Here is a 10,974-nt window from a genome sequence, read left to right on the forward strand (position 1 = left end):
CAACATCATGGGGACTTGGCCACCAGGCCCCATGGATAACATTCCTGCCAGTTACCCCTGAGTAACATTTATCTGCTGGAAAATATTACCTAACCAGTTCTCTCCAGCTGCACTGTCTCACAACTTGTTACCTTGTTGGCTGTCATGTGCCCATGGAATAACATTAACATCAACTTGGCACACCTACCATATGTCAGACACTGAGCTAGGGGCTTCCTTCCTTATGTGTCTGGAACCAAATGCGTGATTTTTAAAAATTTCAATCTGATTTTTTCTGTTCAAATTTCCATTTGGAAACTTCCTTGGTGATCCAGTAGCTAAGACTCTGCTCTCCTAATGCAGGGGGGCCAGGTTCGATCCCTGGTCAGGGAACTAGATCCGGCATGCCGCCACTAAAACCTGGCACAGCCAAATACGTAAATACACATTTTTTAAGAACAAATTTCCATTTGGTTCAGAATTCCTTCTGCGCTGCAGTATTATGGAAAGGAGTCTATATAATCCCTTCAGGGGATGAATCCATCAATCAGCAGCATTTCTTGAGAATGTACACAATCATAGAAGTCACCCTATGAGTCACCGTAGAGGGTACGAAGAATATAGTTCCTGGCTTTTGCTACAATGCAAGACATTTCTCTGTATTCACGTCTGCAAATTACTTAGTAATAAGACAAAATATACAAATAAAAAGATCAACAAAGTGGAACATACCAACTGGCACAGCAGATGTAAAAATAACATGTCCAGGGAGTTGAAAGGCGATAGCACTTATGCGCGACTGAGGGAAACGGAAAACTTTGGTGGGGGAGGTGCAAACAGATTGCTTCGCAGGACTTGGTGCAGTTCGCTGTACATGCCCCAAGCCATAGATTCCAGAGGCCACACACTGTGCTCTCCTCATCACGACACTGGCGATGGCCCTTACTGAGTGTAGCTGGCTTTGGTTCCATCTGCATTCTTACTCCGTGACTCCAAGGTGCCCCTGACTGCTCTGGACTGCTGCCTCTCCCGTGGAACCCTAGCTGCTGCTGCTGCTGGCTCTCAGGGTTTGCTTGTTAACCCCCAGAAGGCAGAGTGATGCTGCAGCTCTCTGCATCTCCAACAGATGTGTTTGCTCATCAAGCCATCCATTTTCTGAGTAACGTGAAGATGATAAGGTGGTTTGAAGCTCTATTGGAGGAAAGAGTTATACCTTCTAGGGTTGGGAGTGCAAATAGACCTATTGTTAAGGTTTTTACAGATAGAGGTGACAGGAGAGGTAACTATAAGAAGAAAGGCAGAGGCAGGATATTCCAACTGGTGGATGAGCTGCAGTGAAGGGCAAGATGGGGCGAACCATGCAGGTGTATGTGGAGAAGCGGGCTGGGGCACTTTGTGAACACCATAAGAACATGTTGAGGACTTACATTAGCAATGAAGAGCTAATGAAGGGACCTGGCAGAACTGTCACTGTACGTTAGGAATGTCAGTCGGGCAGAGCAAGCGACATGGATTGGAACGGAGGAAATAAATGGAAGCCAGGAGACCGGTTAGAAAGAAGGCCTAGGGTCTAGCCTCTTTGTGATTATCTGCTTACTTACCCCCACTGGGAAGTAGTCCTCTTGAAATAAGCCTTCTACTTGTATTGCAGGAAGGAGGACTCTTTCCAGGGCCTGAGAGTGGGCTCTTGTTCAACATTCAGAAATGAATTGTCTGAGGAAACACATGAGCTGACAAAGCAAGAGAATTTATTGAGAAGGGGTGCCTGGGGAAAGAGCAGCAAGATAAGGGAACCCAGGAGGACTACTCTGCCACATATCACAGTCCAGATTTTATGGTAATGGTGTTAGTTTCTGGGTTGTCTGGCCAATCATTCTGACTCAGGGTTCTTCCTGGTGGCATGCGCATGGCTCAACCAAGATGGATCCCAGCCAGAAGGACTCTGGGAGGTAGGTAGGATATATAGACTGGAGTCTCCTTTTGACCTTCCCCAATTTTTCCAGTTGGTAATGGCTTGTTAGTTCTTTACTGGGACCTCCTGTCGTAGAATAACTCATGCAAATGGTTACTACAATGCCTGGCCAGAGCAGGCAGTTTCAATCAGTGTTTTCCCTAACACTTGCTCTAAACATCTTGAGGAATGGGTCTGCACTGTTAGTTTTTTGTTTCCCTCGTACCTGACATTAGTAGGTATTCAATAAAATTATTAGCGCCTGGCACATAGTAGGTGCTCAACAAATATTGTTACAAGAAAGAAAAAAGAGGAAGATAGGGAAGAAGGGAAGGAAGAAAGGAAAAAGTCACACTTGTGATAAGCTATGAAGACAGTTTAGGGCTCAAGTACTGAGATCTTTCTGAAGGGGAGGCTGTAGTAGAAATGGTTAGGTAGGGGAGCCACAGTATTTCAGCAGGAGCATCTAAAAACCTTGGCAAGTGACTGGATGTGGGAGGAAAGCAAGAGCAAGGACTCTAGGAGGGAGGAGAGAATGGGAAGACCACTAGTAGAACTAAGACAACAAGGGAGAAGCCTGTCAGTGGAAAAAGACAGGGTTGTTACCTGAAATCTGGGTTTGCCTCAGGTGGGTGTCAAGCCAAAAGACACAAGCAAGCCAAAGAACAGGAGGAGGGATTTATTACTTGCAGAAAGTAAGAACACCAAGGATCTTTCCCAAAGCAGTGTCTCTCTAAACAGCAAAATTAGGGAAGTTGTGAGCTAAGGATACAAATAGCTGAGAAAAGAAGAGAAGTGAAAAGCAAAGGAGAAAAGGAAGGATATATCCATTTGAATGCAACATTCCAAAGAATAGCAAGGAGAGATAAGAAAGCCTTCCTAAGTGATCAATGCAAAGAAACAGAGGAAAACAATAGAGTGGGAAAGACTAGAGATCTCTTCAATAAAATTAGAGATACCAAGGGAACATTTCAGGCAAAGATGGACACAATAAAGGAGAGAAACGGTATGGACCTAGCAGAAGCAGAAGAGATTAAGAAGAGGTGGCAAGAATACACAGAAGAACTATACAAAAAGATCTTAATGACCCAGATACCCACGATGGTGTGATCACTCACCTATAGCCAGACATCCTGGAATGCGAAGTCAAGTGGGCCTTGGGAAGCATCACTACAAACAAAGCTAGTGGAGGTGATGGAATTCCAAATGAGCTATTTCAAATCCTAAAAGATGACACTGTAAAAGTGCTGCAGTCAATATGCCAGCAAATCTGGAAAACTCAGCAGTGGCCACAGGATTTGAAAAGGTCAGTTTTCATTTCAATCCCAAAGAGAGGCAATGCCAAAGAATGTTCAAACTACGGCACAATGGCACTCATCTCACAAGCTAGCAAAGCAATGCTCAAAATTCTCCAAGCTAGACTTCAATAGTACATGAACATAGAACTTCCAGATGTTCAAGCTGGGTTTAGAAAAGACAGAGGAACCAGAGATTAAATGGCCAATAACTGTTGGATCATAGAAAAAACAAGAGAATTCCAGAAAAAACATCTGCTTCATTGACTCTGCTAAAGCCTTTGACTGTGTGGACAACAGCAAACTGTGGAAAATTCTTAAAGAGATGGGAATACCAGGCCACCTGACCTGCCTCCTAAGAAATCTGTATGCAGGTCAAGAAGCAACAGTTAGAACCAGACATGGAACAACAGACTGGTTCCAAATTGGGCAAGGAGTATGTCAAGGCTGTATACTGTCACCTTGCTTATTTAACTTATATGCAGAGTACATCATGTGAAATGCCAGCCTGGATGCATCCCAAGCTGGAATCAAGATTGCCAGGAGAAATATTAGTAACCTCAGATATGCAGATTACACCACCCTTATGTCAGAAAGTGAAGAAGAACTAAAGAGCCTCTTGATGAAAGTGAAAGAGGAGAGTGAAACAGCTGACTTAAAATTCAACATTCAAAAAACTAAGATCATGGCATCTGGTCCCATTACTTCATGGTGAATAGGTAGGGAAACAATGGAAACAGTGACAGACTATTTTCTTGGGCTCCAAAATCACTGCAGATGGTGGTTGCAGCCATGAAATTAAAAGACACTTGCTCCTTGGAAGAAAAGCTATGACCAACCTCAACAGCATATTAAAAAGCAGAGATATTACTTTACCAACAAAGGTCCATATAGTCGAAGCTTTGGTTTTTCCAATAGTCATATATGGATGTGAGAGTTGGACCATAAAGAAAGTTGAGCGCTGAAAAATTGATGCTTTTGAACTGTGGTGTTGGAGGAGACTCTTGAGAGTCCTTTGGACAGCAAGGAGATCAAATCAGTCCATCCTAAAGGAAATAAGTCCTCAATATTCATTGGAAGGACTGATACTGAAGCTGAAACTCCAATACTTTGGCCACCTGATGAGAGGAACTAACTCATTGGAAAAGACCCTGGAAAGACTGAAGGTGGGAGGAGAATGGGATGACAGAGGATGAGATGGTTGGGTGGCATCACTGACTTGATGGACATGAGTTTGAGCAAGCTCTGGGAGTTGGTGATGGACAGGGAAGCCTGGCATGCTGCAGTCCATGGGGTCCCAAAAAGTTGGACATGACTGAGTGACTGAACTGAACTGACTGAGCGACTGAACTGAACTGACTGAAGGATATATGCCTATTCATGAAGGAGCTTGGGCTGTAGGTAGTGTATAAGCTTTAGTTGATTGAAGTTACAAAGGTCAGAAAAGGTCACATCGTCCCCTAGTTTCCAGTTGATCCAGTTCCAATGGTTGAGCACCTCAGGCTAATCTTTACCATTGGAAAAAGGAGTGGGAGTCTTTACAACTGATACATCATCTTTGCTATTGTTACTTCTCTTGCCTGATAACAGGTAGAGTTCCTGCATTCTTTTGTCCACTGAAGATAATTAAATACAGAGATATGATATATCATCTTTGCTATTGTTACTTCTCTTGCCTTTTCTGGTGTCTTTCCAAAGACCTAGCATTCAGCCCTCACCCATTGAGAACCTGTCAGTGGAGCAGGGAGTTGATTATCCTTTCAGCGGAGGGAGGCTTTACCGTGAATGGAAATTCAGGCATTTGCAGCAGCTGTGGCCCCGCAGCCCCACGAGGGAGGCAGCCTACGCTGAGTTGGTAAGGTTTACCTGAGTCAGTCCACAGGAAGTGCTGGGTCTGGGAGGTGGGAGCAGGGGTGGAGGCAGATGAGGGCTCCCATCCCCGTGAAGCAGTGGGGAACGTGCTGGACTCTCCTTAGAGACCAGTGCAAACCAGCCTATCCTTTCAGTCTAGCGCAAGGGGGCCACCTCCACTAAGAGCATTCCAAACTTAAGGACAGAATTGAGGATGAACAGATTCCTAAGTAGTCAACAATGGGGCATGCTGCCTAGGAAGGTAACGAACTCTCCATTACTATAGGTATTCAAGCAGGGGCTAGCTGGCCACTTTCCAAGAGTATTGCAGAAAGAGGACCTGTCATGTGTGGTAGTTTAGGTCCTATGCCCTCCAAAGCCTTTTTATCTCTATGGCTCCTCGTGGGGATAAGAGTCATCACAGGCCCAGGATTCAAGTGTTGGCCCTGTGGTTAGTAGAACGGCCGCAAGCAAGTCACTTAATGTCTTAATTTAAAATAAGTGATATAGGTATATTTTATTTTTCTGATAATGGATGATCATTGCTTAAAAAAAAAAAAAAAAATTTAGAGACTTCCTTGGCAGTCCAGTGGTTAAAACTTTGCACTTCCAATGCAAGAGGCACAGGTTCAATCCTTGGTTGGTGAGCTAAGATCCAGTATGGTCAAAAAACCAATTTATTGTGGACACTTTCCATTGTGATACATTTATTTTTAACTTACCCTTTTATCATAGTTATATATAGCTCCTTTAAGCTATGGCTTCCTCATCTGTAAAACAGAATAACAATAACATTGTGGAGATGATAGAAAGATCAAATAAGGGAATGCACATAAAGCGCTTAGCATTTAGTTAGGCATCTAAAACATGACGACTGATCATTATTTGAAACCAGCATTGTCCCATAGACTGTTACATGAGTCTCCACTCAAAAACTAGTAGAACTGTTAAACAAATTCAACAAGGTAGCCGTATACAAGATTAACATACAGAAATCTGTTGCATTTATTTACACTAAAAATGAAATATCAGAAAGGGAAAGTACAGAAAATATTCCTTTTTAAATCACATTAAAAAATAATACTTAGAAATAAGCCTGACTGAGGAGGTGAAAGACATATACTGAGAACTATAAACACTGATAAAGGAAACTGAAGATTTAAAGAAATGGAAATATATATCATGCTCTTGGATTGGAAGAATCAGTATAATTAAAATGGCCATACTACCCAAAGCAATATACAGATTTAATGTGATTCCTATCAAATTACGCATGGCATTTTTCACATAACTAGAAAAAATCATCCTAAAATGTATATGGAACCATAAAAGACCTAGGATTGCCAGTGCAATCCTCAGGGGAAAAAAACAAACCTAGAGGCATCACCCTCCCAGACTTCACATGACACTACAAACCTTCAGTAATCAAACAAGCATGGTATTGGCACAAAAACAGACACATGAATCAATGGAACAGAATAGAGAGCCCAGAATAAAGCCACACATAGACGGTCAATTAATCTTCAACAAAGGAGGCAAGAATATATAATACAATGGAGAAAAGACAGTCTCTTCGTCAAGTGGCGTTGCGAAAGCTAGACAGTCATATGTAAATTATTGAAGTTAAAACACTCGGTCACACTATACACAAAAATAAGCTTTTTCTAGTTGAAGAGAGCAGGGGCTCTCTTCGTTGTGGTGCATGGGTTTCTCATTGCAATGCCTTCTCATTTAATCCTTGTGATAGGCATATTATTATTATTTCTACTAAAATATAAGGAGGTTAAAAGACTCATTCAAAGTCACACAGATAATACACAGAAGAACTTGGGAACAAGAAGTCAATCAAGAGACACTCACTGATTAAAATGCCCAGCTCCTGGTAGGTGCCAAAGATCCCAAACAGAGTAGGAAATAGCTCCTACCCACAAGAAGCTTACAACCCAGTAGAGTGAGCCCCATGCTATAGACCAAGAGGCTCTAAGACATAGAAGTGCTCAGCAGAGGTGCTAATTCAGGCGGAGGAAGGGAGAGGAATTATGTGTCAAGGGAGGTTTTCAAGGGGAGGTGATGCTGAGCTGAGTCTGGAAGGATAAACAGAAATGAGCTGGCTGAGAAGTGAGAAGGAGAAAAGCATTCCCAGCAAAGCACACTGGCCTGGGGCCTTTGGGAACTGCGAGTTATTCAGTCTGCCCGCACACAAGGGCAGGTGTGGCCAGGAGAGGCAAGTGCCAGGATAGAAGTAGGGGAATTTGCATGCTACCCTGAGGGATTCTAATGTGTTCTGAAGGTAAGTGCCCCAGTGAAGGATTTTAAGCAAGAGAACAATATCCTCAGATTTATATTCTAGAACCTTTACTCTGGAGGACCCCTGGAGGCAGAGTGGAGGGCAGATGCCTAAGCAAGAAAGGATAAGGGCCAGGCTGAATAGGGCAGTAGCATTGGTAATGGAATAGAGAATGAATAATATCATATCATATTATTTGGTATTAATTATGTTTATTGGAGAAGGAAATGGCAAACCACTCCAGTATTCTTGCCTGGAGAATCCCATGGACAGAGGAGCCTGGCAGGCTACTGTCCATGGGGTCGCAAGACTTGGACATGACTTAGTGATTAAACTACTATTACTACAATTATGTATATGAAGAAAGAATTGGTCAGCCTTAGAGGACGAAGGAGATAAGGAAAAAAGGATACAGAGTGATGTAGAATTATTGCCAGATTCTGGCTGAAACAGAAGCAGGAAGTTAGCAATGGATACTAGTGGAGGTGGACAGCTGAGCAGAAAAATGAGTTTGGGAACTTCCCTGATGGTGCAGTGGACAAGAATCTGCCTGCCAATGCAGGGGACATAGGTTTGTTCCTGGTTCCGGAAGATTCCACATGCCTTGGAGCAATTAAGCCTGTGAGCTACAACCGCTGAAGCCTGCGAACTCTAGGGCCTGTGCTCCTCAACAAGAGAAACCACCACAATGAGAAGCTGGCGAACCGCAACGAAGACTAGCTCCTGCTTGCTGCATCTAGAGAAAGCCCATGTAAAGCTATGAAGACCCAGCACAGCCAAAAATATAAATAAATGAAATTGTTTTAGAAAATAAAAATAAGTTTGGGACATACTGGGTTGAGAAGACCCCAGGCCATCCAGGAGAGGGTATCCAGTAGGTAGTTGGGTATGGGGATCTGGAGCTCATGGCGAGGCTGACCTGGAGATCTATCTTTGTGAATCATCAATATAGGGTAGTGGAGGGAGCCAGGGGTGGGGGCGAGTGTTTGGATAGAGAGAAAATGATCTCTCGCACAGCCTTGATGAGCACTGGCATTTAAGGAATAGGTAAAAGAAAAGAGCTGAGAAATCGGTGAGGAGAAGCCAGAGAGACAGGAGAGCAAAAAAAGAAGAAAATGATGTCCCAGAAAGCACTGGGATCTAAGCAGGTCACCTGGAGGATGCTCCTGAAAGTGAGAGCAGTACCATTTTTGTTCCCTTTCTGAAGGATGGAGGATGGCTTCCTCCAAGCTGGTCAGAGGTTTTAGCAAATAAAAGGAAAGTGAGAAAAAGAAAGGCCCCTTTGAGTTGAGAAATAGAAGAGAGAGAAGAGTCCATCTCCTCTCCTCTCTGCTGTCTTTTCTTGCTCTTGCTGCAATAATCAGAGCACTCATAGAAAATAAAGCTTGTTATTTGATAAAATGTGGAGAATCAGATGCTCAAAATGCTTCTATTATGTGCTTCAAAACCAAACATGCTGAAAATGGAGACCATGCTCATGCTGTCCTTAAAAATGTTCCTTTGATAAACATTAAGCTGTCTGTTTACCAGAAATGTTAAGGAGGAAAATAAACAGGGCTATTTAGAAGTATTTAAAAATTGAAGTTTAAACCATAAGAGAAAACAAGAGGCAAAAATGACCCAAAACTGCATGAACATTGCAGACCTCAGCTGCCCTTGAAATCTTTTTCTCTGCCTAACATTACATAATTCTTCATCAGCCAAAGATATCAGTTTCACATGCTAAAATTCAATGAGTATGTGTCATGCTTAAAGGCAGAGTATTGAAAGGAAAGAATAACATAAAGGGATGGAAAAAAGGTTTGGCACATAAAGGCAATGCACTTAAAAGCCTAAGTATTTTCTAAAGAAATTTTATGAATATGATTGAAAAATAAATGATGCAGACTTCCATTTCAGATTGATGGGGACAGAACGGGATAGCTAAACAGGTAGTTGCAGAGGTCCCAGTAGGGGACTGTGGATAGAGAAGGAAACCTAGGAAATGCTTGGAGATGACTGTAAGTTAATGATCGTTCAAGAAAGCTATTGGAACACTGTGGAACAAAGCAGCTGCTAAGTCCCCTCAGTCGTGTCCGACTCTATGCGACCTCATAGACGGCAGCCCACCAGGCTGCCCCATCCCTGGGATTCTCCAGGCAAGAACAGTGGAGTGGGTTGCCATTTCCTTCTCCAATGCACGAAAATGAAAAGTGAAAGTGAAGTCGCTCAGTCATGTCCGACCCTCAGCGACCCCATGGACTGCAGCCTACCAGGCTCCTCCGTCCATGGGATTTTCTAGGCAAGAGTACTGGAGTGGGGTGCCATTGCCTTCTTCGGGAACAAAGCAGACTTAACTATAAAGCCAGAAGTAAAAGAATGAGATGTGCCCCAGGTCATTAAGTGAAAGAAAAATGTTACCACCCTTCTGTTGGTTTGAATAAGCACTATGATAATCCTAGTTTGACCTCATATGGTTAGAAACTCTCCTGCCCAACATGAAGGAGGAGCTGGTGGTGTAAGCCTGACATCTATGTGAAGAAGGCGGTCTTTTCGCCCTCCTCCACTTTCCTTTGATTATAAAATTGTAGCCCACTTAATCCTCAGGGCAGTACCCTCTCCCCTGCTCACTTGCATCTCTCACAAGCATCTTACAGTAATAAATCTATTTCTTGCCTATTACTGTGCCTCTTGCTGACTTCCTTCTGCATGGAGACACAAAGAATTTGAGTCTCAGTAAGTCCAGACACCAGATGAGTGATTCTAATTAAAAGAACATAGTCCAAGTCCCAGTCAGGGTTTTGGCTGGGTTCAAGACCCAATTTGATTTTAAGATGATATCATAAACCCAGATATCCTAATTCCCCTGCTGAAAACTAAAAATTTTGGATAAAATACTAAAAATACCTTCTAAATTCATTAATAAAAATAACGAATATTCAGCCAAAACCAAGTGGTGGTAGGAGCCCTGAGAGATAAGCAGAGAAATTATCAAACCATGTAGCTCTCAGTTTTTGAGACTTCAAGGAGATCAAGGAATAAGACAGAGCCCCGGGTCTGCCTAAGGTGGAGATTCTAATTTATACCCCCTCATGTAGGTGAGGCACTTAAAGTCTACACTTTCATTGTTAGGCTAATCCAGAAATACATCTAATCTTTCCATCTGGAAGATCTGCAACCAGAATGAGCTGCCTTGATTCTTGATACCACAGGAAAATGAAACAAACTCTGGAAAATGTATAACTAAAGGCTAGCCCTAACACAAATCTGCAGCACAGATTTGTATTAGTTGGATGGTCTGAAAAGCCTCTAGCAGAAAATGTAATGTAAAGTGATCCTAAGTGCTGAAAGAGCAAATACAAAGCCTCTTAGGTGAACCCACCTTTATCTTTGGCCCTACAAAATTCCCACAGGTAAAATTTTAAGAAATATTAAATCACAGTCAAAAATCATAAAACCCACAAACAATAAGGTCCTACTGTATAGCACAGGAAACTATATTCAACATCTTGTGATAAGCCATAATGGAAAAGAATATGAAAAAGAATATCAGTTCAGTTCAGTTCAGTCACTCAGTCGTGTCCGACTCTTTGCAACCACATGAATTGCAGCACGCCAGGCCTCCCTGTCCA

At 42.7% G+C, this 10,974-nt stretch overlaps 1 long non-coding RNA gene across 1 annotated transcript; it reads right to left on the reverse strand.

Annotated features, from left to right (window-relative positions):
* Positions 1–715: 715 nt before the first annotated feature.
* LOC129651267 (uncharacterized) lies at positions 716–5,832 on the reverse strand. Its single transcript, XR_008714077.1, has 3 exons — positions 5,799–5,832; positions 1,581–1,709; positions 716–1,170 (listed from the first exon to the last, which is right to left on the reverse strand). It is a non-coding gene; the product is annotated as an uncharacterized LOC129651267 (long non-coding RNA).
* Between the last annotated feature and the right edge of the window lie 5,142 nt (positions 5,833–10,974).

The sequence above is a fragment of the Bubalus kerabau genome, chromosome 4, assembly GCF_029407905.1.
Source record: "Bubalus kerabau isolate K-KA32 ecotype Philippines breed swamp buffalo chromosome 4, PCC_UOA_SB_1v2, whole genome shotgun sequence".
Lineage (NCBI taxonomy): Eukaryota > Metazoa > Chordata > Mammalia > Artiodactyla > Bovidae > Bubalus > Bubalus kerabau.